Source organism: Prionailurus bengalensis, chromosome E3 (genome assembly GCF_016509475.1).
Source record: "Prionailurus bengalensis isolate Pbe53 chromosome E3, Fcat_Pben_1.1_paternal_pri, whole genome shotgun sequence".
In the NCBI taxonomy this organism is placed as follows: domain Eukaryota; kingdom Metazoa; phylum Chordata; class Mammalia; order Carnivora; family Felidae; genus Prionailurus; species Prionailurus bengalensis.
Window position 1 is genome coordinate 23,441,093 of NC_057357.1, and position 26,945 is coordinate 23,468,037.

Sequence of the window (26,945 nt, forward strand, 5' to 3'; positions counted from 1 at the left end):
AATGGACGTTCACAGATTAACCCAACCTCCATCTTTCCCTAGAGGGCCCATTCCCTGCCCTGGGAAAATAAAGTAATGGTGATTATAATAATAACAACTACAGGAGCACCATTAAAGTACTATGTGTTTACCACGGTCCAGGCACTGCAAGGTACTTACTTCATGAGTTATTTCATTCTTAGACATTATTATCCACAACTATAAACTTGGAAAGAACTGGGGCTTTGTCTGTCTTTACAGTTTAGCACCAAGGACTAATAGGTGAACAGCACATGAGGCTCCAATAAACTGTCATGGAAGAAAAAGACAAAGGGCCTCTCTGATGTCTATGCTTTGCCATTCTCATTTAATCATCTGATTCAGCCAAGGAGAAAGTAGGCTTGGTACAAACAGGTCCTTAGCATCTATTTAACCCCTGCTAATCTCCCAGATTAACAATGAGGCCTCAGGCTCAGAACCTTATCAGCCAACAGTATCTGGTTAGAATTAACATCATTCTGTTTTCACTGCGTTTATTTTTAAGAGGGATCTCTAATTTATGGCAAGAGATACCGGCTTTGGCTTTCAGTTCACAAATCCACTCAAGTTAAAAAAAAAAAACAGAAAATGTGTTTAAAGAAAAATATTCAGTAAACAATAGTAGGGCGTGTAGGAAAACTTGTGACAGTGGTAGGCAAGTAACAGAAGTTTGTTGAGAACTGGCGTATCTCCTAACTAGTTTGGTCCCTTGGGCCATTAGCCAAGCCAGAAGCAATCAATGCTACCAACAACTTTATGTCGTTCCCATCAGATTTCACCCCAAGGTGATAGATGGTCGTGTTTGGGAGGTATACACAGCTTGTGCAGAAAGGTTTAAATGAGCTTACAGCTTAAACCAACTCAAACAGGCCAGGTGGAGACTGGGTCCGCACACGGACTCAGAACAGCAGACACTGTCGTGCTTCAGAGGATCCCAGATTGCATCTAAGCGTGGCCCCAAACTGGTGGTAAACGTTCCGGGCCGCAAACACAGAGACAATAAATGCCCTGTACCACCAAGTCCATTTTCCTGTAAGAGGAAACACACACTTGGTTTCAGAGACAAATTTGTCCTGAGATTTGACTCAGTTTCCTGGTGGGAGGATAATTAGGAACACAGTGCGTGTCTCTACCTATTAATTTGACAAAGGACACATACATGCTCCTAATACAGTCAGTTCTTCTGAACCTTCTCAGTGACAGGTTGCCTGTCATGACCTAAAAGCTGTACTGGGTTTGCAAGAGTTGTTTTTGCTGTTAGCACAGGATTTATCTTTATAATTCTCATTTTAAAATAACAGCTTTATTGAAGTATAATTCACATACTATATAACTCCATCCGTTTAAAGTGTAGAATTCGGTGGATTTTAGTATAGTCAGAGTTGCTCAACCATCACAGTAACGTTTAAAATATTTTCATCTCCAAGGCGCCTGGGTAGCTCAGTCGGTTGAGCATTGGCTCAGGTCATGATCTTGCAGTTTGTGAGTTCAAGCCCTGCATTGGGATCTGCGTTGACAGCTTAGAGGCTGGAGCCTGCTTCAGATTCTGTGTCTTCCTCTCTCTCTGCCCCTCCCTCGCTCATGTTTTCTCTCTCTCAAAAATAAATAAACATTAAAAATTAAAAAAAAAAAGAAGATTTTCATCTCTCCCCAAAGAAACTCTGTATACATTAGGGTCACTCTATTTCTCCTTCCACCCTTCCCAGGGTCTGTCTCTACAGATTCATCTCTTATGGACATTTTAATTTTTAAAAAATATTTATTTCTGAGAGAGAGAGAGAGAGAGAGACAGGCAGAGAAACAGAACGCAAGTGGGGGAGGAGCGGAGAGGGAGACACAAAATCTGAAACAGGCTCCAGGCCCTGGACACAGGGCTCGAGTCCACGAACGGTGAGATCATGACCTGAGCCGAAGTCGGACGCCTAACAGACTGAGTCACCCAGGTGTCCCGGGACATTTCATGTAAATGGAACCATGCCTCACGTGATCTTTTGTGACTGGTCTTTTTCACCTAGCATAATGTTTTTTTTAACGTTTATTTATTTTTGGGACAGAGAGAGACAGAGCATGAATGGGGGAGGGGCAGAGAGAGAGGGAGACACAGAATCGGAAACAGGCTCCAGGCTCCGAGCCATCAGCCCAGAGCCTGACGCGGGGCTCGAACTCCCGGACCGCGAGATCCTGACCTGGCTGAAGTCGGACGCTTAACCGACTGCGCCACCCAGGCGCCCCTAGCATAATGTTTTTAAAGTTCATCCACATTGTAGCAATACGTATCAGTACTTGATTCCTTTTTATTGCCAAATAATATTCCATAATATAGAATATTATTTATCCATTTTATTTATCCATTCATCAGTTGATGGACATCTGTATTGTTTCTACTTTCGGCTATTGTGAGTAACGTTGCCATAAACAATCATATGCAAGTTTTTTGTGGACGTATGTTTTCATTTCTCTTTGGTATATACCAGGAGGGAATATACCCACTGAGTTAATTCTATGTTTAACCATTTGAAGAACTGACAGACTCTTTTCCAAAGTGGCTGCACTATTTTGAAATTCCACTAACAGTGTCTGAGGGTTCCAATTTCTCCACATCCTCTTCCAACACTTGTTATCATTCAATAAAAAAATTATTATAGCCATCCTAGTGGGTGTGAAATGGTGTCTTATTCTGGTTTTATTTGGATTTTCCTGACAGTTAATGATATTGACCATCTTTTCATGTGCTCTTGGCCACTATATCCATTATATGGCCAATATGTCTTTGGAAAAATATCTATTCAGGTCTTATGATCACATTTTAATTAGGTTGTCTTTTTATTATTAGGTTGTAAGAGTTATTTATATTTTCTATATAAGTCCTTTATCAGATATAGCATATGCAAAAATATTCTGTTCTGGGGGTTATCTGTTCACTTCCTTGATGGTGATTTTTGAAGCACAAACGTTTTTAATTTTGATATGTCCAATTTGTCTATATTTCTTTGGTTGTGTGCGCTTTGGTGTCATATCTAAGAATCCACTGCATAATCCAAGGTCATAAAGATTTATTCCTATGATTTATTCTAAGGGTTTTATAATTCTATCTCTTATATTTAGGTCTTTGATCCAATTTGAATGAATTTTTGTATGTGGGGTGAGGTAGGGGTTCAGATTTGTCCTTTCACACGTGGATACCCACTTGTCCCAACACCAACACTATTATTCCCCCATTGAATTGTCTTGGCATCCTTAGTGATTTTTTTAAAAAATATTACTCAAATTGAAGAAAACTTAATGGAAAGGTATAACACGTTCATGGGTCATAAGACTCAATACTGTTAAAATGTCAATTAACCTTAAATTAATCCCTGGAGTTAATTCAATCCTAATCAAAATCCCATAGAGTTTTTGCAGAAATTGACAAGCTGATTCTAAACTTTATATGATAAAGCAAAAGAACTAAAATAGAAAAAAGAAAATTTTGAAGAGGAAAAACAAAGTTGAATGGCATATACTATGCTCTGATATCAAGACTGATCACAGGGGCACCTGGTGGCTCAGTCGGTTAAATGTCTGACTTTAGCTCAGGTCATGATCTCACAGTCTGTGAGTTCGAGCCCCCCCTGAGGTGCTGACAGCTCAGAGCCTGGAGCCTGCTTCAGATTCTGTGTCTCCCTCTCTCTCTGACCCTCCCCTGCTCGCTCGCTCTCTCTCTCTCTCTCTCTCTCTCTCTCTCTCAAATAAACATTAAAAAAATCTTTAAAAAATATGTCTGACAAAGAATTCATATGCAGAATAAAGAATTCTTACAACTGAACAACAAGAAGGTAAGCAACCTAACAAAATAATGGGCAAAAGTTTTGAAAAAACACTTCACACAAGAAGGTATATGAATGCCCCAAAAGCACGTGAAAAGATGCTTAACATCATGAGTCATCGGGGAAACGCAAATCAAAACCGCAGTGAGACACCATTTCCCACCCACTAGAAGGACAGACAATACCCAGTGTTAGCGAGGATGTGAAGCAGTTAGAACTCTCCTGCCTGACTGGTTGGGATGCAAAATGGTACAGTTTGGTGGTTTCTCAGAAACTTAAGTGGGTGCTTATCTATCACATGACCTACCAATCCCTCTTTTAATTACCCAAGGGAACTGAAACATATGTTCATATGAAGGCTTGTACATGTATATGCACAGGAGGCTTATTCATTATAATAACCCCAAACTGGAAACCAGCCAAATGTCCACTGGCAGGTGGATACATAAATTGTGGCACATCCATACAATGGGATACTATTCAGCAGTAAAAAGGAACCTACCACTGATACATACAACAACTGGGATGGATAGAAAAGAAAAGAAACAGGCTGAGTTTAAAAAGCTAGACGTAGAGGAGAATATACTATGTGATTCCATTTATATGAAGCCCTAAAGAAGACATACGAATCTATAGGGGCAGAAAGCACATCAGTGATGCCCAGCACATCGGGGGTAAACACTGCATTGGCTAGAAAAGCACAGAAGGACACCTTTGGGAGGTGATGGAACTATTTTATATCTTGGGTGAGATGGTGCTTAGTTGGATGTATTACATTTATAAAAGTTCACCAAACGCTATATTTAAAATGCAAGTAACATACTGTACATTGCTCATATTTAAAGTTTTAACAAAAGACTTAAATCCATTGCTGTTTCAAAATTATGAGAGGTCACGTCTTAAAAATCTAGATTTTTCTTCATCTTTTGAAAAATTAGAACTATCTGACAATTGTCCCCATGTGGCAACATTCTGCCAGAACTGAACAGTGGCAGTCCCCTAAGACAGATCACGTGCTCCCTGCCCCCCACCCCCAAGTCTCCCCATTCCCTATTTTCTTACACTCAGCCCACCTTATTCAGTTTTTTAAATTCCCTGCTTTGGCTTCTGTGGACATCTGACTCTGTGACCCCTGTAAATTGTAGGTCAGATGCTTTCATTAAAATCCCCTGTACTTAGCAGCAAAACCTCAATTACCCAAGGTTATCAGGGAATACGAGTTCTGGGTAGCTGGATTTTTATAGTTAATTGAAGGTTAACCTGAAAATGGATTTGACTCTGGTCATTGAAAAATCTTTTATGTTTCTGCCTCCGCTAAGGGCAGGCAGCCCCAGAACATGACTGACTCATTGTTCTCGAGCACCTGGCCAGGATCAGAGTCGTGGATGGGGCTCAGCGTACCTAGCTGGAGATAGTGAAGAAGACTTTTTTTAGGGGAGTGGTTGGAATCTCTCCAGGGACCAGAACACACCCTGGGCACCATTTCTATTTATAAATGCCAAGATTATGTGCATTTCAGGCACCCAGATTTTGGTCTCTAAATACCATTCCCAACCAAAAGGAATCAGGGCTTCTTGGAAAAATGGCTGATACCAGTTTTTTTTGCGAGAAATGTACAGGATGAGCCTAGGATATCTCATCATACCTGAAAGCAAAGGAAGGTATCAAAGACTACTGGGGTCAGTCGAAAGGGCTCCTTGAAGGGGTCCTCACCAGCAAAGATGGGACAATTAGAGCATTTTTTAAAAAATTCAGTTAATTGAGGGGCACCTGGGTGGTTCAGTCAGTTAAGCCTCCAACTTCGGCTCTGGTCATGATCTCACTGTTTATGGGCTCAAGACCCATGTCGGGGTCTGTGCTGACCGCTCAGAGCCTGGAGCCTGCTTCAAATTCTGCGTCTCCTCTCTCTGCCCCTCCCCTGCTCGCACTCTCTTAAAAATAAATAATAAAAAAGTTAAAAATTTGTTTTAAATGCAATTAATTGAAACATTAAATCCAAAAAAATCCATGAGCTCATTACAACACTGGAAAAGGGGGAAAGTAAGAATATTAATGTTATTAATAAATCAGGGTCATTAACACATGAGTCCCATTCGGGTTGTTTTACCCCTATTTGGGACACTAGTGGCTTGGCTGTTATGTTCCATAAACTCCTGAATTTACTGCAAAAATCTCCAAATTTCAGCTCAAAATCTAGCCCAAGGCCTGTTTTTGTATGGAACCTAAAGCTAAGAATGGTTTTTATGTTTTTATGTATTTATTAAGTTTATTTTTGAGAGAGAGACAAAAAGAGTGAGTGGGGGAGGGGCAGAGACAGAGGGAGAGAGAGAGAATCCCAAGGATTCTGTCAGCACAGAGCCCAACTTGGGGCTCAAACTCACAAATCGCGAGATCATGACCTGAGCCGAGACCAAGAGTCAGGTGCTTAACTGAATGAGCAACACAGGTGCCCTGGCTTTTATGTTTTTAAAGAGCAGTGGAAAAAAAAAAAAAAAAAGAATATGCTACATATGGGGCCAGAAAAACCTAAACTATTAATATATCAAGCCCTTTATGGTAAGTTTCTTGGCACCTGATTTGCTGTGCCCTATATTTGCATTAAATAAAAAGATGCCCTTAAAATGAGTTTGGTTTTATTTTCCCCTGACTTATTATTATTATTTTTAACATTTATTTATTTTTGAGAGACAGAGTGTGAGCGAGGGAGGCACAGAGAGAGGGAGACACAGAAACCGAAGCAGGCTCCAGGCTCCGAGCTGTCAGCATAGAGCTCAACGTGGGGCTCGAACCCACCAACCATGAGATCATGACCTGAGCTGAAGTCAGATGCTCAACCGACTGAGCCACCCAGGTACCCCTCCCCTGACATATTAATTCAGTGTTTCCCAAACATCAAGCATTTGCATACCACCCTGACAATTTTTGCTAAATTGTTGGAGCACTTGTATCATTATTCACTTAATGTATAACATCACTTGAACTCACTTTTTTTTTTTTTGGTTAAAAAACTTCCACCTAGTCCTAAGCAATACTATGAGTACTCAGCAACACCATATCTGTGAAATAACTTTGATGTGTTAAGTCACATTTTCCTAATACCTATTAAAATAATTTCACTATTTGAAAAAGAGTCCCTCTTAAAAGAGGAACTTAAAATCATCTTCTTTTCACCCTACGGAAAATTCTCTGTTGTTTTCTACCTGGCTGAAGCATTTCATCATGTATCTTTATGCCCTCCTTTTAAGTATATTGGGGGTAGGCATAATTTTGCCCATTTCACAGAGGAGGTAACTTGAGCCAGAGAGACTTACCCACCATCAGAGTGAGTCAGAGGCAAATCTGGAAATAGAAACCAGGTCACCTGGCTTCCAGCCACTTCTACCAACACACGTGATGGGACACCTGACCTCTTGCCCCCGCTCTAATGGGTGTGGGGGAAGTTTGCATTGTAGCAATGGGGTCAGCTGCCTCCTCCGTGGTACATATGCACCTCATTTGCCCAAGGCTATGGCCGTAGACATCTAGGGGTCCTCCCATAGAGCTAAGCTCAGCTTGACTAATGGAGGTGATAAGAAAGTATCCCTTCCACAGCCCTCCAGGAGGGGAGAGGCAATGGTCTTACAGGAGCTGATCAGAGTCAGAGAGTGCTCCCAAGGTACATCGTTAAGTGAGAGAAAAGAAATGGCAGAACAGTATACAAAGTCTATATGCATTTGTGTAAAAACAAGAAAGGAAATAAAAGCATTGAGATATTTACTGGTGTGTGCATAGCCTATCCTGGAGAGCCTACCCAAGAAAGCGGGAGCACGAACTACCTTCGAGAAGGAGAACTGGGTAGCTGGGGACACAGGCAGGGAAGGAGGCTTCTGAAAAAGAGTTATTCCTTCTGCACCTTTTGTCTTTTGGATCATGTTGATGTTTAATCTATTCATTTATTTGGTCCGTAGACATTTATTCATCCCCTACTGTGTGCTCAGCACTGTTCTAGGCACCGAGCGTGCAGCAATAAACAACCAGTAAAGAAATAAATCAATCCCTGCCTGTGTATAGCCTACATGCCCACAGGGGACAGAACCAGAAAATTATAAAGAGCAATTGCATTTGCAAATTTATGCTGATTACAGTTAGGTAAAAAAAAAAAAAAAAAAAATCTGTATAGCAGCCATTAGATACACAGAGATGAAAAGGTTTTGTAATACCAAGTATCGGGCAGGCTTTGGGGAAAGCACACCTTTACATGCCGATGGGGTGGGAGTTGGGGTAGTCATTCAGAGAGTAGCCGGCAGTCATTATTATGTTTATAATGTGGCAGCTGGGACCCTATGGCTCTACTCTGTGCATGCAGGCGTGCGTGTTTGCATGTGTGGGTCCACATGTGTGTGCCTGTACGCACCGTAAGGATGGTGGTTACAACACTGTAATACCCCCAAACGGGGAAACAACCTCACAGGCCAAGGGAAAGGCAGCTGGGGGTGGGTGGGCCGCAGACTACCCCAACACAGGGGCCGTCAGGCGTGTGGCGGGGATCTGGCTACGGGGAACAGGTGAGCTAGCGCAGTCCCGACAGGTGTGTTTCCAGTGAGCCAAGGGGGGTTAGAACTCTGGGGCAGCTGGACACCCCCCACTCCAGGGAAGCCAAAAGCCACCTTGTCCCTCAGTGCATGATTCAAATATGCTCATTCTCTGTCCACTGTGACATGAGGAAGGCCGGTAATCACAGGTTAGAAGAGATTTAACGTACATTCCACCCCCAAATGCTGAGAATATACGGACGGCAAGGTCATGCTGAGGTCACCTCTGTGTTCTTTGTGGTGGGGTGATGGAGTGGAAACTCTCCTCCTCCTCTATGGCGGCCATGCTCCTGCATGGAGATGTCCTTTGGGGTCACTGCCCTATCTTGTGGGGGTGGCGTCTGGGGGTGGCGTGGGGGCATGTTGGTGGGGGTCCCATAGTTTCACTCTGTGGTGGGGTGATGGTGGGGCCACTCCCACTCCACGGCAGGGGGCACCCTCAAAGGGCAATGCATTCCCGTCCACAGCACAGACAAGCACACCCCACAGCCCAGGGCGGGCCAGCAAACACTGGATGTTAAGGACCCAGAAGTGGCTTATGTTCCCATCAGGGGGCGGATTGTGTAGGATTTGGGAGTCAGACCCCAGTTAGGGCCCAGTTCTGCTGTTTCCTCAAGGGAGGGGCTCAATCCATGACAATAACAGTACCTGCACCTACTAGGTTGTTGTCAGTATTCAATGAGATAATGCATGGGGAGCACTTTGCACAGTGGCTGTCACATAGTAAGTCTTGAAAAACGTAGCTACTACTATTATTATTATTATTATTATTATCATTATCATTATTATTTTAAGGAGCAGAATTATTCAAAATGACTGTGGGTATTCACCCTGGGTTCCTGGGACTGTCATTCGTGGAGAAAAAACCCACTGTCATTTGGGGAGAAGTGGTGCCCAGACTACTTCTTGTGGGACTATGTCCTTCTTTGGCAGGGAAATCCTGTGGTCCCCAGATCCCTTCTGGTCCCCAAGGTCCCCAACGGCTGGCAACTGGTTTTCCAGACAACTTCTGTAAACAGCTGTACCTAAACCCAGCCTGTCCAGCGCCAGCAGCCACGCACATAGCCACTGACGAGACCATGATCCACACCTGTCCCATATGAAGGAAGGCCCAGGGGGTTGGGGGCGCCTCCCCTGGAATGGAGCCCTCACCACCTTAGCATGTGCCCCTCACCACCTCAGCATGTGCCCCGGCACCAGCAGGATGCCGGGGAGCCTTGGAGATCAGAAACATCTCTGTGCTGCTGACTTTGGCCCCTTGCTCACCCCAGACCCCATGGTGGTATGGATTCACCCCATCCCTCTGCATGGCCGGTGCCTTAAGGATGCAGGCGGAAAAGCCACACTCAGACCTGGAATACAGAATCCCTTCCTCCCATGCTAATTCTAAGCAATCTTTGGGAAAGAAGTGTTGTGGGTTCCCTGTGGGAGGCTGGCTGCATCAAGCTGGGGGGGCAGGGGACTCCACCCTGTGTACTCTCCTCCTCATACCTTCTTTAAAACCCTGAAACATCCTGGGGATGACTCAGGGGCCAGCACTCTCCCTTTGTCCCCAAGCAAGATGAAACCACCTTTCCTGAAGAGACCAATTAGGACATGAACTTTGTGATCTGGGGTGTTGGGAAAAGGAGAGGAGCCTATTGTTGGCCAGTGTTGGAGGAACTGAACACAGCCCGGGAGGGCTCAAAACAGAGCAATGATGCTCACAGAAGCCAGCGTCGGGGGGTGTGGGGGGCAAAGAGTGCGGGGCAAGGGCCTGCCGCCATCTTCACACTAGCCCTCTGCCAGCCTCCATCCCGTCCACCTGCCAGCTAGAAGTGGCCTTGCTGTGCCAGTCTGGCTGGTCCTCATATGAAAGATGAGTAATGGTGCCAGATAAGGGCTCAGAGCCGCTGCTGCTGAAGAACGCTGGCCACACCTTGCAGGGAGCATGCGCCAGGGTCCTTGGAAAACCTGGTCTGGTCTCCAGACGTGAAGCCATAACTGAGGCCCTCCCCTCCCCTGCAGCCATCTGCATGGCAGCCTGGAGCACCAGAGACCCCACTGCTAAGAGCTTGCACACCATACACCCTTGCTCCTCAGGCACTACACAACAAGCAAGTTACAGCATCCGAAGAAAGAGGCACTTGGGAGGAAATGTACAGGGATGGCTCAGGACACGGGTGCAGGAGCCAAGCTTTGGGTTTGAATCCAGCTGTGCTGTGCAACCTTGGGCAAGCTACATGGTGTGTCTGTGCCTCTATTTCCTCCCCTGAATACTGGGGACAATATGACACCTACCCCCGAGGGTGCTTAGAACAATACCTGGTTAACAGCAACTTGTGAGTAGCACCAGCTCTTAGGAGCCTTTATTCTTTCCAGGGCCTATGATTGCTTTCCAGATACAAAAAGAAAATGGCAGCCATTAAATATATGCATGCAATGTGATGCTGACAAGATAAATGCTACTCCATGTTTAGGCGGTGATATGCAAGTGATATGGGAACTCACTTTTTTGCTGGTGAGAGTTTTAAAGGTCACAGAGGAAAATGACCACAAGGACCAGGAACCTCAGTCTGTACTGTCCTTGAACTTCAGTACATCCTGTGGGCACAGAACTGGGGACCTTCTTCCTGGTGACCATCCATCACCCACTTCCCAAGAGTCACCTTTACCAGCTTCAGCCAGGAACTTAGAGTCAAAAGACTAGAACCATTCTTTTTTTTTTTTTTTTTTTTTTAAAGACTCCCACATATATAAATAGAATCGTCAATAATGGTCAGGAGACCCCTGGGACCCCTTCACATGCAAAGTCTAAAGAAAATCTCAAATACACAGATGCAGTTAAAAATCTCACTTCAAAAATAAATGCTTGGGGCGCCTGAGTGGCTCAGTCGGTTAAGTTTCTGACTTCAGCTCAGGTCATGATCTCACAGTTTGTGAGTTTAAGCCCCACGTTGGGCTCTGTGCTGACAGCTCAGAGCCTACTTTGGACTGTGTGTGTGTGTCTCTCTCTCTATTCCCCTCCCCGGTTTCATGTTCTCTCTTTCTCTTTCAAAAATAAGTGAACATTAAAAAAATAATAATAATACACGCTTGACTTAGGGCTCAGATGGCAAAGTCATCACCCCACAATTCAGAGGCATTTACCATGATGTTGCAGGACAGGACTTCCATGTTCAAAAGTGACCAGACAGGACCAGCTGCAGGTTTTAGGAGCTCAGATGTTGTGTCTGTGCTCACGGTTTGTTTCCAGTACCTTCCAGGTTCTAGATCCAGCTTACACTGGAGGGAGGAAGACGCTCTGAAAAGCTGCGTCTGAAGACCGAAGCCTCTGGTAGCAAAGGCAGGACAAGAACTTGACCTAAAGTTGGTTGGCTGGCTTTCTGAACCGGGGGGGTGGGGTGGGAGCTACCAACACAAGGGCCGACATTGAGCACTGCCTTCATGATGTGGACTGCGTCCGGGCACCCATCTTTCTTTATGTTGACTCACTCTTGTTTTTACTTAAATACCTACTTTAGCTTCGTCCTAAGCCAGAGTGTCCACAAAATCACAGGTTCGCTGTCACTAATTATATATGTTTTCGAATACACCTCAACATAAATAATTACCGATGAGATCAAAGACGTCGGTCTGCACACCATCTAAAAACCATCTCCACATGTCCCCTCGCACAGGGAGACACATTCAGCAAGGATCCTCCCTTGCCTCATAAACTCGCCAGATTAGATAAAATACCTCACCATTTTCAACGGTAGGTGTTGTTACAAAACCCGTTCTGTTGGTTTCTCCACTACCAGGCCCAGGATTATATCGGCCTCCAGCCCAGGAGAAGCTTGACATATGACCTGCCATCCAGACGGAAGACGGCAAGCTCTGTGACATTAGATGTGCCTTGAGCTGCCAGAAAAACCCCCTTTCTTTTTTAATGGGCATTTATTTATTTATTTAAATTTAAAGTTAAAAAATGTTTATTTATGTTTTTAATGTTTATTTTTGACAGAGAGAGAGAGAGAGAGAGAGAGAGAGAGAGAACGAGTGGGGGAGGGGCAGAGAGGCAGGGAGACACAGAATCCAAAGCAGGCTCCAGGCTCTGAGCTGTCGGCACAGATGGACTTGAACTCACCAACTGTGAGATCATGACCTGGGCTGACGTCAGATGCTCAACCATCTGAGCCACCCAGGTGCCCCTTGAATGGCCTTTTAAAAGAGACACAGGCACTCATCTGGCCTTTGGCTAATATGTTAAACCTTGGAGGACCTGAGTGCTCCCGGGTTGTCATTTCCTTGTTCACCTGGTGACCTAGAACCACAGGTGGGTTTGAAAGGGGACTACCCTTCCCGACAACAAAATCTTCAAGGCCTGGCTTCTCTGCATGAACACAGATGCGCACAGCAAGAAAATCTAAATGTACAATGGAGTGGAAGGATGGAACAGACTACCATCTAGGCATCCAATGAAAGGCTGGAGAGCCGTTAAGAAGGATGGTTAATTATTTCTGTTTAAAACAAACTATGGACTTATAAATAACTATGTGCATAGGGAAAAAGAAAAAGTTTGGATGAGATTAACCAGAATGTTTATAATGGTTATGTTTAGGTGGAAGGATCTTGGGTTATTAAAAAAAAGTTAAAAAATGTTTTTAGCCTGTGTAACTTTTTTACAGTGAACACATATGGCTTGTATAATGAAGGAGAAAATGATTTTTTACAGCAACACAGGAAAAAGCTTATGAGAGAATGTCACTTGACAAAAATGATATGCTAACTACAGAGCTTTCTCGACTTAACGATGGGGGTTATGTCCTGATAAACTTGTGGCAAGTTGAAAATATTCTAAATCAAACAGGTATTTAATACACCTGACCTACTGAACATCACAGCTCTGCTTAGCCTGCCTTAAAGCTACTTGGAACACTGACATTAGCCCACAATTTAGCAAAATCATCTGACACAGAGCCTGTTTTATAATTAAGTGGGGAATAGCTCATGTAACGGATTGAATACTGTATTGAGCATGAAAAGCAGACTGGTCGTATGGGTATAGCATGGTATCGGTGGTTTATTCTTGAGATCGTGTGGTTGCCTAGAAGCTGTGGCTGGCTACAACCACTGTGCAGCATCATGAGAGAGGATTGTATCACCAGCCTGGGGAAAAGATTCCAATTCAAAATTCCAAATGTGGTTTCTACTGAATGTGTATTGCTGTAGCACCATTGTACAGGTGAAAAATTGTAAGCCGGACCATGTGTATGTGGAAAAATCGATTATCAGGAAAAGTGGTGGTTAGGGCAGTGGGAACTATGAAAGATCTTTTTTTTTTTTTTTTTTTTTAATGTAGGCTTCTAGAATGTAGACAGAACTCTGGGAGAGGGGTAGCGGGGATTCTGGATTGGTTGGGATGAAGGATCTACTATTTGGCAGAATGTAAGCTTTCTAGAGAAGGTCAGGTTGGATGTACACTTCAGCTTACATTCTAATATTCATAACTGCTTTCCAAAAATTTCTGTTACTTTTATAGTTAAAAAAAATTTTTTTACACTTATTTTTGATAGAGAGAGACAGAGCACAAGTGGGGGAGGGGCAGAGAGAGAAGGAGACACAGAATCTGAAGCAGACTCCAGGCTCCGAGCTGTCAGCACACAGCCCAATATTGGGCTTGAACTCCTGAACCGTGAGATCATGACCTGAACCGAAGTCAGATGCTTAACCGACTGAGCCACCCAGGCGTCCCTATAGTTTTTTGTTTTTTTTTTAAATTCAAGAATATTGAATAAACCCCCCAAGGGAGGGCTGCTCTATCAACTAGGAAAATCTGCCTGGGGTCTCTGGCAGCCTGACAATTTCTTCCACAATTTATGCAGGAGGACCTTGCCTTTCCTCTTGGGAAAGGGGTGAGCCAAAGATGGATTTTAGAGGAGGAGGCAGACTCAGAACTGCATTTCCTGGATGGCTCCTGTCTTTCAAACTCTTGTTGACAGAGTCTTCATGCTGTGTTTGCTTTCCTTACTGCTGAGGGCTCGGCTATACCAGGCTTTATCCTGTACGATCACAATTACATGAGAAAACACCTCGCTCACCAGGCCCACTGCCAGGATCCATGTCACCTCGTTCTAAGGGGCAGATGACTTGGGGTGCCAATGGTGAGGACATGAGCCCACGGCCCCGCCCCTACATAGCCATGCAAGTGGCCACTTGCCCAGGGTGGGTGGTGGGTGTTGGCAGCTGGCAGGGAAGAATGTGGTCAGTTTCAAGTGCTCCCTACTTCTCTCCCCGCCAAGGCTGGAGGCAACTTGGAGTGGGCAGTCCCCACCCAGCCCGGAGCAGAGGGGGAGGACGGGGGGGGGGGGGGGGTTGGTTATTCCACTGGGAATAAAATGCAGTGTTCCCAACTAGAGTCCGAAAAGTAAGGTCAACCTGATGGTATTTTGAGGCTCACGTGGAAGGCCCAGCTCTCCTCTCTCTGTTTCCCCTTGAGACACACAAATTATTCCATTATTATCAAGATGGTGAGCTTTGGAGTGAGCCCGCCTTGGACTTGAATGACGTCTTGGACCCACCCTATCCCCTCTGAGCCTCTGTTGCCTCATCTGTAAATGCATCCAATAGTAGCACTTTCTTCCCTGGGCTTTTGTTTTCAGTGACCATCACGAGATAATGCTTGTAAAGCACTTGGGGAAGGTGTTGCCTAAATGTTGGCTATTATTTAGGGGAAAGAAAGGTGAAAACATGGGGGTGGCTGCTAAGGTTACATTCTTATCTACAAGGCTGCTTTAGAAAGGACAGGTGCTAGAAGGGGAGTTTCCCAGCTTGGTAGATGAATGATTCCATTCGGGGACTGCACTTCCCGGAGGCTCAGCTTGCCTGTGTCACATGCCTGTGGGAAACTTTCCTCGGCTCCCAGTGTCTGCAGACTGAAGACCAGACCCTCCGCTCTGCTGGCTTTGATGATGCCTCACAATGTGCCCCCAAACTACACATCTTTTTATTCTCCTTGCTTTCCTTCAAAAATGGGGTAGCGGTGAAGAGCCTGGATTCAAATCCCGGCTCTGTCACGTTCTCACTGTGTGACCGTGTAGAATTGACCCATCCTCTCTGTGCCCTGATTTTCCCATCTGTGAAACAAGTGGGAAATAGCACCTACGTCACTGGGTTGGTGTGGAGGCTAAATTGTAAATGCGAAGAAGGCCTTTGCAAAGTGTCTGGCATGTGAAGAGGGATGAGTGTCTGTGAGCGATTTCTCTTGTGCTTCTCAGACCCATGTCCAGTAGGACCGCTCGCTGAATGCCACAGATACTCCCGATCTTCCCACCAGCATACTTCTATTCATGCTGCTTCTGCCCTGGACTGCCTTTCCCCCAGGCCCAGCTCCCATGCCACCTCTCCCAGGAAGTGTCCTGTTCCCAAGGATTGGAAATCATCTTCCCTCCTCCTTAACCCCATAATATTTTCTGTGGACCGGCCCCTCCTATTATATTCGATTCCACCCCCCTCCTATCATGGCTATTCATACCCCTCTCTAATCTATCCTACTGGGTGGGGAGGTCCCTAGACAGATTTCCCCATGAGCTTGGAGCTTTGCATACAGTAGCTGCTCAAAAAAATGTGTCTGGACTTCAGGGCTGGGAGGCAGGGTTGACTTTCAGCTGCTCTCCTCAGGTAGGGTTGCGAGGGTTGTTTATGGCAGGAGACCTTTCCGAATGGAAGGTGGCTTTCACCCAGACATTCTAAATATCATCACTGCTTGTACGGGAGGGGTGAGGCAGGAAGTTCTTGGTCTCCCTCCGTCTACCTGCCACATGGAGTTATGTTATGGGCTGAGTGTGGAGATATGGTCTCTAGAGAGGTGACGAGTTAAAATGAAGCCAGTAGGGTGGGCCCTAAGCCGATCTGACCGGCCTCCTTTTTGGGACACCCCAAGAAACACCGGGGCTGTGTGCTCCCAGAGGAAAGACCACATGAGGACACAGAGGGAAGCAGGTCATCTGCAAGCCAAGGCTTCTGGGAAGCCAACTCAGCCGCCACCTTGATCTTGGACTTCCAGTCTCCAAAACCGGGAGAAAGTAATTTTTTATTCTTTAAGCCAGACTGTCTGTGCTATTTTGTCATAGCAGCTCCAGCAGACCGATAAGCGCTGCGAAAAGAGAAGTAACCAGTAGGCACAACAGTGTGTAGGGTGAGGAGGGAGAAGGGTACTGGCAGACCCCCTCCTGAACCTGGGACTGGGGATGAGCGGGTCAGTAAATCCACCCCACTGCCCCTGAGTAGAAATGATTTAGACTTAGGGGTGAATTTAGTCTTTTCTTCCCTAACCAAGGGATGCTTTAGAAACCCTTCTTTCCAGGTTAAGGGCAATAGGTGGAACTAGGGTACCTTAAACTCTTTTTTTTTTTTTCTTAATTAGGCAAAGAACAAGTTGAGTGTCCAGCACTTTGGTGAAAAGACCTTGTGGTATTCCTTCTACCAGCCTAGCAATGGCTTCCTGTCCCACTTAGAATAAAACCCAAACTTCTTACTGTGTGGCCTCAAGCACCGGTAAGCCTGGCCCCTGCCCACTCCAGGCTCACCTCCTACCCTCCTCTCCTGTCCTCGCTTCTGCCCCTCCAATATGCTAGGGTCTTCCAACCTCAGGGCCTTTGCACTTGCTGCTCCTGCTGAGTGGAACAGGAAAGCTGGCTGGGCATCGGTCACTCGGCAAGCTCTTTAGAAGACATGCGTGCCAGGACCTCACACACAGTGACTCTGGCTCTGCAGGTGAAGGCAGCGTCTGGCATCTGTACATTTTTTTAAAATTTCCACAGAGTCTGATACACAGGCAGAGTTGAAAACCATTACTCTAGATCTACCTTCATGGGGCTAGCTTCTCCTCTGAAGCCTCAGCTCCAATGCCACCTCTCAGAGGTGACCTGACCCCCAAACCCCCAGAGTGCTTGAGCCCATGGCCCTATTACTTTCTCCATAGAACCTAACACCCTGGGAGACTATCTAATCTATTCATGTGCTTCCTGTCTGTCTCCAACCACCGGAGTTTTAAACTCCCTGCAGGTGCACCCTGGGCCTCTCTTCATTTCCAGCTCCACCCCAGTAGCACAGCTGCCCTATCCAGGACAGTAGCCACAACCACACAGGGCAGCTAGCGGGTGCTGGGAAACCCCACTGGTCCAACTGAGATGTGCTCTCCGTGTGAAACACAATTCGGATTTCAAAGAAATCATGCGAAAAACAGAGACATAAAATATGAATATTTTGCAGGATGAAGAGAGTTCTTGAGATTGGTTGCACAATGTGAATGTACTTAACACATCACTGTAACATACATTTGATAATGGTTAAGATGGGGGGCACCTGGGTGGTTCAGTTAGTTAAACATCCAACTCTTGACTTCAGCTCAGGTCATGATTTCATGGTTCATGAGTTCGAGCCCCACACTGGGCTCTGTGCTGGCACTGCAGAGCCTGCTTGGGATTCTCTCTCTCCCCTTCTCTACCTTTCTCCCACTCACGCTCTCTCTGTCTCAAAATAAATACATAAAAACTGAAAAAATAATGGTTAAGATAGTATATTTTATGTTTTTACCACAATTAAACATTTTTTTAATTTTTTTAATGTTTATTTATTTATTTTGAGAGAGAGAGAGTGCAAATGGGGGAGGGAGAGGGGGAGAGAGACAATCCCAAGCAGGCTCTGTGCTGTCAGCATAGAGCCGGACACAGGGCTTGATCCCACGAACTGTGAGATCATGATCTGAGGAGATACCAAGAGTCAGATACCCAACCGACTGAGCCACCCAGGTGCCCCCTGCAATCAAAAATTTTAGGGGCACCTGAGTGGCTCAGTCGGTTGAGCATCTGACCTTGGCTCAGGCTGATCTCACAGTTTGTGAGTTCAAGCCCCACATCGGGCTCGCTGGCTGTCAGTGCAGAGCCTGCTTCAGATCCTCTGTCCCTCTCTCTCTACCCCTCCCCTGCTTACCCTCTCTCAAAAATAAATAAAACATTAAAATAATAATAAAAATTTTAAAAATCTCATTAACAATTCTTGATACAGATGAAATGTTGATGTTGATAATACTTTGGATATATGGGCTTGATAAAATATATTATTAAAATTAATTTCGGGGCACCTGGGTGGCTCAGTCGGTTAAGCATCCGACTTCAGCTCAGGTCACGATCTCACGGTCCACGAGTTCGAGCCCCACATCGGACTCTGGGCTGATGGCTCAGAGCCTGGAGCCTGCTTCCGATTCTGTGTCTCCCTCTCTCTCTGCCCCTCCCCTGTTCATGCTCTGTCTCTCTCTGTCTCAAAAATAAATAAACGTTAAAAACAATTTTTTTAATTAATTTCAACTGTGTCTTTTTTTTTTTGAAAAAAACAGCTGTCAGAAAATTTTAAGTTGCTTATGTGGCTCAGATTTGTGGCCTATATTATTTATACTGGTCAGCGCTGACCTAGAACCATAGCTGGCACACAGCAGGCACTTAAATATGAGTTGAATACAAAAATGAATACAGTTGCTGCCAAATAGGTGCTTTCTCTGAGCACAAGCAAGCCATTCTGTCTGGCAGACTGCAGGAAAGTGGGAGGGAGAAGGCGGCAGAGCAGTTTACATAACTAAATAATCATAACTAACATCGACTGTTATGCTGATAATAGCAGCTGCTGTGTGTTGAGCACCTAACATGTGCCAGGACGGTCATGACACTTTTTATGCACATCATCTCATTTGATCCTCGAGTCCATCCTGCATCCGTTCGTTGCACAGCCAACTGCCCAAGGTCACCCAGCTAGTGAGTGGAGAGCTAGGGTTTGCACAAGGGCTCTCCAAACCCCCCCAGTGCACCTGCCCACTGTAGCGGCCACTCTGGGTATGATCCCGTCCAGGGGGACTGGAAGGCACCGCCTGGGGCTGACAGTGGGCAGGGGTTTCCGGCTTCTGGGGGCAAAGAGCTCTTGTGAGTCAGTGAATCCCTGCTCTCAAGGGTCCAGGAAGCAAGTTAAATAATTCATAATCTCTGATCTTCTTAAGCTCACCCATCCAGATCTGGCTGCCGGCCCTCTCAAGTTCAAGGACTTCAGGGAACTGGCCCTGGACTGGGTGGTCATTCTTGTTCAAGGCAGTTGTGGCTGATAGCGCTGGGCCCAGCCTGACCAGAGAGAGGGCCCTGCCCATGTCCCCAAAGCTGTAACAGCCACAGTCTCTGGTGACAGGCCTGGGCCCACCTAATACCCCATATCTGGGGTTTGAGTCTGTTTGAGCAGGGCCCCCCTGTGGTATCTAATGGGAGACCTCCCTGGGGGTGGCCTTTATTGTAAGATGCACAGATCAGAACTCCTTGGAATGGGGAAGAGGTTTACAACACATGGACAGAAAGTTCTCCCATCTCCAGGGCCCCACTAGGACTTTAATTTTTTTTTAGTTTATTTATTTTTGAAAGAGAGAGAGAGAGAGAGAGAGAGAGAGAGAGAGCGCGCGCAGGGGAGAGGCAAAGAGAGAATCTCAAGCAGGCTTCACACTGTCAGTACAGAGTCCAACGTGGGGCTTGAACCCATGAACCATGAGATCATGACCTGAGCCTAAATCATGAGTCGGACGCTTAACTGACTGAGCCACCCAGGTGCCCCTCTGGGCCCCCACTATGTGTTTAAATCATGAGTTTGAACTTGAGGAAGCTGCTTGGGTCTTCTCAAAGAGACAACTGACCAAAAAAGTCAGCAAAGACCTCATTCCCTGGGCAACAGCTGAGTGTCAAGGAGTCTGTCCTCAGAAAGAACAAACATGGGGCCATCTGAGGAACCTCAGAGCACCCTCACCCCAGGTGAGAGCCAATGGGTCAAGCCCACAGTGCATAGCCAAGAACGATGGCTCCTAAAGTCTGGTCCCAGAACAGTGGCAGCATCGCCTGGGAACTAGTTAGTAAATCCTCAGATCTCCTGAATCAGAAACTCTGGGTTTGAACAGTCGTTCTCCCCCCCCCCCCCCCCCCCAGCCTACAGGAGACTCTGTGCCATGTTAATGTTTGACAATGAGGCTTTCAGCCTACTACTCAAAAAGTACAGCACTGGGACCAAGCAGATCACCATCCTCTTGTATGTCGTTCGAGACACAACATTCCGGCCCCACTTGCCCTACTTGCCAAGACCCCAGGGCACGTGTGTGCATGTTGAAATTTGAGGTGCACTGGCCTAGAGTTCCCTACCATTAAGTCAAGGAGTCTCAGGGGCGCTTGGATGGCCCAGTTGGTTAAGCGTCTAACTTCAGCTCAGGTCATGATCTCACAGTTCGTGAGTTCGAGCCCCACGTCTAGCTCTGTGCTGACAGCTCAGAGCCTGGAGCCTGCTTCGGATTCTGTCTCCCTTTCTCTCTCTGCCCTTCCTCTGCTCATGCTCTCTCTCTCAAAAATAAAGAAACATTAAGAAAAATTAAAAACAAAAAAGTCAAGGAGTCTCATACTCAAATGCTTTCAGGAGCCAAGCAGGGGATGCACAAAAAAATGAAGCCAAAGCATATCCAGCTGATTATCACCACTGGGAAACGTACGCTCGGGAGGACCAGAACTTCCAATTTTCCAAGAGAATCTGGAAACCCAGAAGCCAAAGTGAAATTCCCTAATTTAAAAACTGCTGCGTGGGTCACACAAAATAAGACCTGTGCCAGCTTGCAAACGTGCTCATAGACCTCGGGGCCGGAAAAGTGTCTTATGCTCTGGGCAAGCTTTCTGAGCTTGGGACAGCCCTCCCAGGCATGGCAAGAGGCATGGGACTCCAGAAGGGCTGGGACACAGGTTCTCAAACTTGGCTGCATCACAGAATCACCTGTAGATCTTTGAAAAACACTGATGCCTGACTCCCACCGCCAGAGAGCCCCATCTACCTGGTCTGGGGCATGACCTGAGCGCTTTTCAAAAGTTCCTCAGGTAATTCCAACGTGCAGCAGAGTCTGGGAACCACCAGGCTACAGCAGGAGTCTGCAAACGTTTTCAGTAAAGGGCCAGACAGCACTAGCTTAAGCTGTGCGGGTCACATAGTCTGTCACAGTTACCCAATCTGCCACAGTAGCGAGTGCAAAAGCAGCCATAGTTAACAGGAAGTGTTTTTTGACAATACTTTATGAACTCCCCATTTTCAATTTCATTTAATTTGCATGTTAATGGAAGATTATTTTTCTCTTGATTTTTTTTTTCAGCCATGGAAAAAAACCATTCTTAGTTCACAGGCTGAGAATCAACAGGTGGTGGGGTGAGCTTGGCCTTGGGGCCAGAGTTGGCTGACCCCTGAGCCGGAGGAATGAATTGAGGGCATGGAAGCCGGGACTGCAGGCCTTCTCCTTCCCGGTATTTACCCACACAATCTCCCCTACACGATCTCTGCAACCTTAGTAGCACTTGATTATGAAAAGGTTGTGTTGACAAGGCCCGGTCAAGTATTGGCTTGATCTGGCTCTGGGCCACAGACTTCAGATTGGGCCCCCAATCCTTCAACACCCTGGCAGGATTTCAGGGAGCTGCCTTCCAATGGGCGACTCTGAACCTCACCTCCCCCCAACGCTGGCGACGTCATTAAGCTTTAATATGTAGTGACCATTTAACTACACGGCAGGCGCTGTGCTTAGAGCTTTACCAGCACCATCTTGTGTCCTTTTCACATATTCACCTGTGTTATTATATAACCGTTTTTTTGGATGGGGAGACTGAGGCACAGAGAAGTCAGATGATTTGCCCAAAGTCACACAGTGAGAGTAGTAGAGCACAACTGAACCCCTGTCTGACTCCAGAGCCTGTTTTCATAACCACTTTGTTTTATCACCTCTCGATAATCTACGTTAAGGACAATCAATAATCCATCACCATCACCAGTCACCACAATGCCAGACACAGCCTTCTCAAGGACAAGCCTCGGCCGCAAACCTGGTCTCTCTGTATCTCAACTGGCATCTAGACACCATTCAATCTTCTCTGCCTTGAATTGCAGCCAGACCTGGGGCACCCAAGATAGATGCTGCACTCTCTCCAGGAACAAGGAGGCTCACAGAGCTGCCTCATACAGCTGTGCAGGTATATACTGCACAACTCTAGGTGGCATCATTCACAATGCAGTCTATGTGAAGGACAGCCCTGGAACTGTGCAGCACACAACCCACATAGCGGTTCATAGCAGCCTCGGAGGCTGGAGGTGAAACGCTCGTGATTGCTTGGCATAGGATTGACCTCGGATGCTCACTATGACTTATTTGGAAATAGATCATCAAAAAGGGAGAAAGGCCCAGTAGGATATGCCACGATGGATGGTGGGGGCGAGGCTGGCAGCTTTGGGGAAGCCTTGGAGTCAGAAGCAGGCTGGCCCTCTTGGGACCTTCCCCATCCTCCTCCAGTCCTGCCTCAAGTTGCCCTAAGCTGGCCCTCCAGTGCCTGTTCTCACGCTGGGCAGCACCTGGCCCTCAACGTCCAGGGCTGCTGGGAACTCCCAACCAATCACTCAGGCCCTCCCCTTACCAGTGTTTCCCTGTGTTTGCTTTGCTTTTATGATTTGAGCCAGGCCCTGTGCCAAGGGTTACCTGCACCAGCTCTCGTGACCCTCATCACAACCCTGAGAGGCAGGAACCGACCGAGATCATCCCCGTTTTACAGACAAGGACTCTGAGGTTCAGAGAGGTTAGATCTCATGCACCAAGTCACATAACTGGAAAGTGTCAGAACTAGGAATCAAATTTGGGTCTTTCAGACTCTAGAGTGCAAACTCTTTTTTTTTTTTTTTTTAATTTTTTTTACATTTATTTATTTTTGAGAGACAGAGCACAAGTCGGGGAGGGGCAGAGAGAGGAGACACAGAATCCGAAGCAGGCTCCAGGCTCTGAGCTGTCAGCACAGAACCCAACGCGGGGCTCAAACTCACAAACTGTGAGATCGTGACCTGAGCCGAAGTCTGACACTTAACCGACTGAGCCACACAGGCGCCCAAGAGTGCAAGCTCTTAACAATCTTTCTGGGGGATGGATGTGGTGTGTCTTCCGGGTCTGACGCCCTATGTGCATATTGGGCCTTGGGTCTGGGAAGCCATGTGGGTGACCATGACATTCATTGCTGCTGGTGATGATGGGGATGAAGGTGATGGTGATGGGGATAGTGATAACAATGACAGGCATGAATGTGATGATATATATACCTACTGGATGGGGTTACTGTGCAGATTCAAGGAACTAAGACAGGCCAAATGTATCTCACTGCGCCTGTCCTCCATCAGCATTCTGTAAGTGCTGGGTCAACTGGGCTTCCCGTGCCCTGGACCTCCAAAGTGGGTTCCACTGCATTCGAGTTTATTGAGTGAACACCTTCCTCCTCCAACACTAGGTGAAAGGCAAGAATCAAAGACAAGGAAGGGATAAAGGGGGTAACATTCTTTTCCCTTGGCCCCTCCTTTTCCCAACTAAATCTCCATTTCCTGCCACCCTCTGAAATCCAGCTTGGGGTACTGGGCCTTGGGCCCAACCTCTGGAACTGAGTCGTTGGGAGGCAGGCCCAGCTTCTGTGTGCTTCCTGGGTCCCTGGATGGCCGTCTGGCAGGAAGAAGCCAGGCCTCCGGGGAAATTTAGAGGCTAAGAATCTGGTGCCCAGGAAGGTGAGGGGCGGTTGCTCCAAGAGTCACAGCCACACGCAAGCTGGGCTCTGGGCTGCCCCTCTCTGTTGGGGGAGATTCGAATCCTAACCCACACAGTGACCCAGGGTAGTTCCTGGGAAGCAAACAGCTGAAACCTTACACTGTGGGTAAGCCAAGGGTTTCGAGAACTCTGTCACAGAGTAAAAATTTCCACTCCTCTTCCGCACCCACTTCTCAAATAACACCTGGAAGCCAAGGACAGGCAGGATAGGGAGAGCAAAGTGGGCTCTGTGGTCAGATTGCTTGCTTGGGTTTGAATCCCAGCCCCACCATTTATTTACTAGTGCTGTGTGACCTTGGGCAAGTTACTTAACCTCTCTGAGCCTGTTTTTTTCTTATCAGCAAAATCTAGATAATTACACCGCGTTTTGCTGGATTGTTGGAAAGATACAATGAGATCGTGCACTGAGAGAGCTTGGTTTCTCCAGGGGTCAAATGGGGAGGATATTTGTACCCTTCTTTCATGATGCATGAGCCCGGCATGTAGGACATGCTTGAAAGACACTGCCTATTTTTATTATTATCACTGTAGGGGAGAAAGCCACATGGACCTCAGCAGCGTTTACTTGACGAACTGAATCACACGGGAAAGAGAAACTGAAGTCAGTTCATCTCTGTGAGTGAGGCAAGCAAAACAAGATGGTTCCCAGATGGAGCGGTCACACCTCGAGTGAGTGACAAGCTTTGGGGACCTGTCTGACCGTGGAGAGGGGTCACAGGCTGGGGTTTTAGCCAACTAGATTGTAAGATGCAATGAGAACTCCGCCCCACCCATCCAGCCAAGGGTGGGCCCCAGTGGGAATTCAGGAGTCAGAAATGAGGCTGGGGAGGGGGTCTCAGGGTAGGGGGGCCGAGGAGTCTCCTGGGGGCTGGGAGACATGGCTTGCTCACCACTGTATCTCCAGTGCCTGGCCCGTGGCTGCAGTGGCAAAGCAGAGAACAAAACAGACACGACCTAACCCTCTAGAAGTTTAAATCCCTGCAAACTCATGTTGTAGCATTTCAGGAAGCACTCCCTACATGCTAGGAAATGTTCTCGTTCCCCTTGCCCCCCGACCGCCCCCCTTCTCCAGGCTCTGCCTTCTGCATGTGTGTTGCACGGAGACCCACTCACTGGGGCCATCATCCTGTGACTGGGTCACCACCCGTGTCACCTAGTGTCAGAGGGGGCAGACTGGCTCCCACTCCTACAAGCCTGCAAGTTGTAACCAGCCCGTGGTCTGTTCTCCACTTGAACATCACTCCTCCCTGGACACACACAGTCAGGCCCAGATTCTGATGTTTCAACTTTCACTGAGTTCTACAGGTGAAGGTGTTCCTGGCCTTTCAGAGGCTCGGGGGCCTCTCCTCCCACGGCCCCACCCACCTTCCTTCTCAAAGCCCAGCAAGAATGGTGCAGCATTTCTGGAGTCAATTGGAGCAGTGAGAAGGGTGGGGCCAGTGACTGAGGGGGCCTGTGGCTCTAAGCTAAGGTGCTGTGCACTTAGCTAGCTGAGAGCCCCTGGGGCGGGGCGGGAGGTGCTGTGGTCCCCAGTCCACACGCCAGCACCGGGGCTCAGAGGCTAAGTATCAAGCCCAAGGTCACACAGAGCTGAGCTGCAATGCCAGCCAGTCTGACTCCCAAACTCAATGGTTATACAAACTGCCTCTCCAGGACTCTGGGTAAATCTGGGTGAGAATGCTTTGAGGACAGGGAATCGTCTCCCCAAGCGGCCTGTGGGAAGCCAGGACTCCCCTGGACCAGCACATGGCCCCTCCTTTCACTAGGGAGCACCTCCCACGTGCCCAGCACACCTCTAAACAGTTCACAACCCCTCCCCCATCCCTAAGACCTTCAAAGGTGGCCTTCACGTCCACAGGCACAGACCCCGAAGGTTCTTCCTAGTCTCTCTCACCAACCAGACTCAACATCCAGCCCCCATCCAACTCCTCATTGCAGCACAAGCCACAGAGGACGATCAAAGGTGATCCTTCCTGGGGTGGGAGGTGGTGCCTTTCAACCAGGAAAATCAACAAAGTCCGCACACAGCCATGAGTGAGAGAGCCACGGTGGAATTTCAGGAATCAGCCTGCAGAGGGCGGGGGAGCTTGTTTGGGGAGGCCACGCAGCCCCTGCTTGAGGTCTTCCCTGGAGCCCTGGAGCCAGATCGGAGCAGCTCCTGAAGGAGGGTGTTCCAGACTTCCCAGATCTTAGCCTTCCTTCCAGACCTTGGCTCAGGGACGAGCTCCACGGCATATCAGGAGGAAGCAAGGCTTGCTTCGTCCCAGAGGTCTGCAAGGAAAGGGACACCAGTGGCCCCAGACTCCCCAGCCCCCGCAATCCTCAAGACATTCCCTGTCAGGGAGGCACTGTGGAGGAGGAGAAAGTTGGGACTGGATTCAAGTTCTGTTGTTACCACTGTGTGTCCTGAACCTCTGCAAATTCCTGAACCTCTCTGAGCCTCAGTCTCTTACGGCCTCGCCCCTCATTTGCTGGGCATTCCCCACCTCCCAGCAAAACCCCCAGGTTTGCTCTGGGTTCAGCTCAGCCCCATGACTGTATCTTGGCTAGGACCCCATTTCCTTAGTGTAAAAAACAAATTCCTCACTTAAAAACAAAAATGCTAAGATTTCCAGGCTTGTTTCAAGTTAATTTACTTATTTAACAAACGTTTATTTAGGACTTACTGTGTGCCAGGTGCTGTTCTAAGCACTTGACACATTTAATCTTCATAACGTCACTGCTGAGGTGAGAGTTATTATCATCTCCAGTTGACAGATGAGAAAACTGAAGCACAGAGAGGTTAAGTAACTTGCCTGAGGTCACACAGCAGGTAAGTACAGAGCCAGGATTCTGATCTCTGCGGGTTAGCAGGCCCAGGTTAGGAGTCACTGCATCTTTTGTATGTTCCCACCAGCTAAGATTTCTTCTGACTTT

The 26,945-nt window shown here is 47.1% G+C and overlaps 1 protein-coding gene across 1 annotated transcript in view; it reads right to left on the reverse strand.

Moving 5' to 3' along the window:
• The window catches only part of SCNN1B (sodium channel epithelial 1 subunit beta), a 60,389-nt gene that overhangs the window by 27,010 nt on the left and 6,434 nt on the right, over positions 1-26,945 (reverse strand). The gene's annotated exons all lie outside the window — the stretch shown is intronic.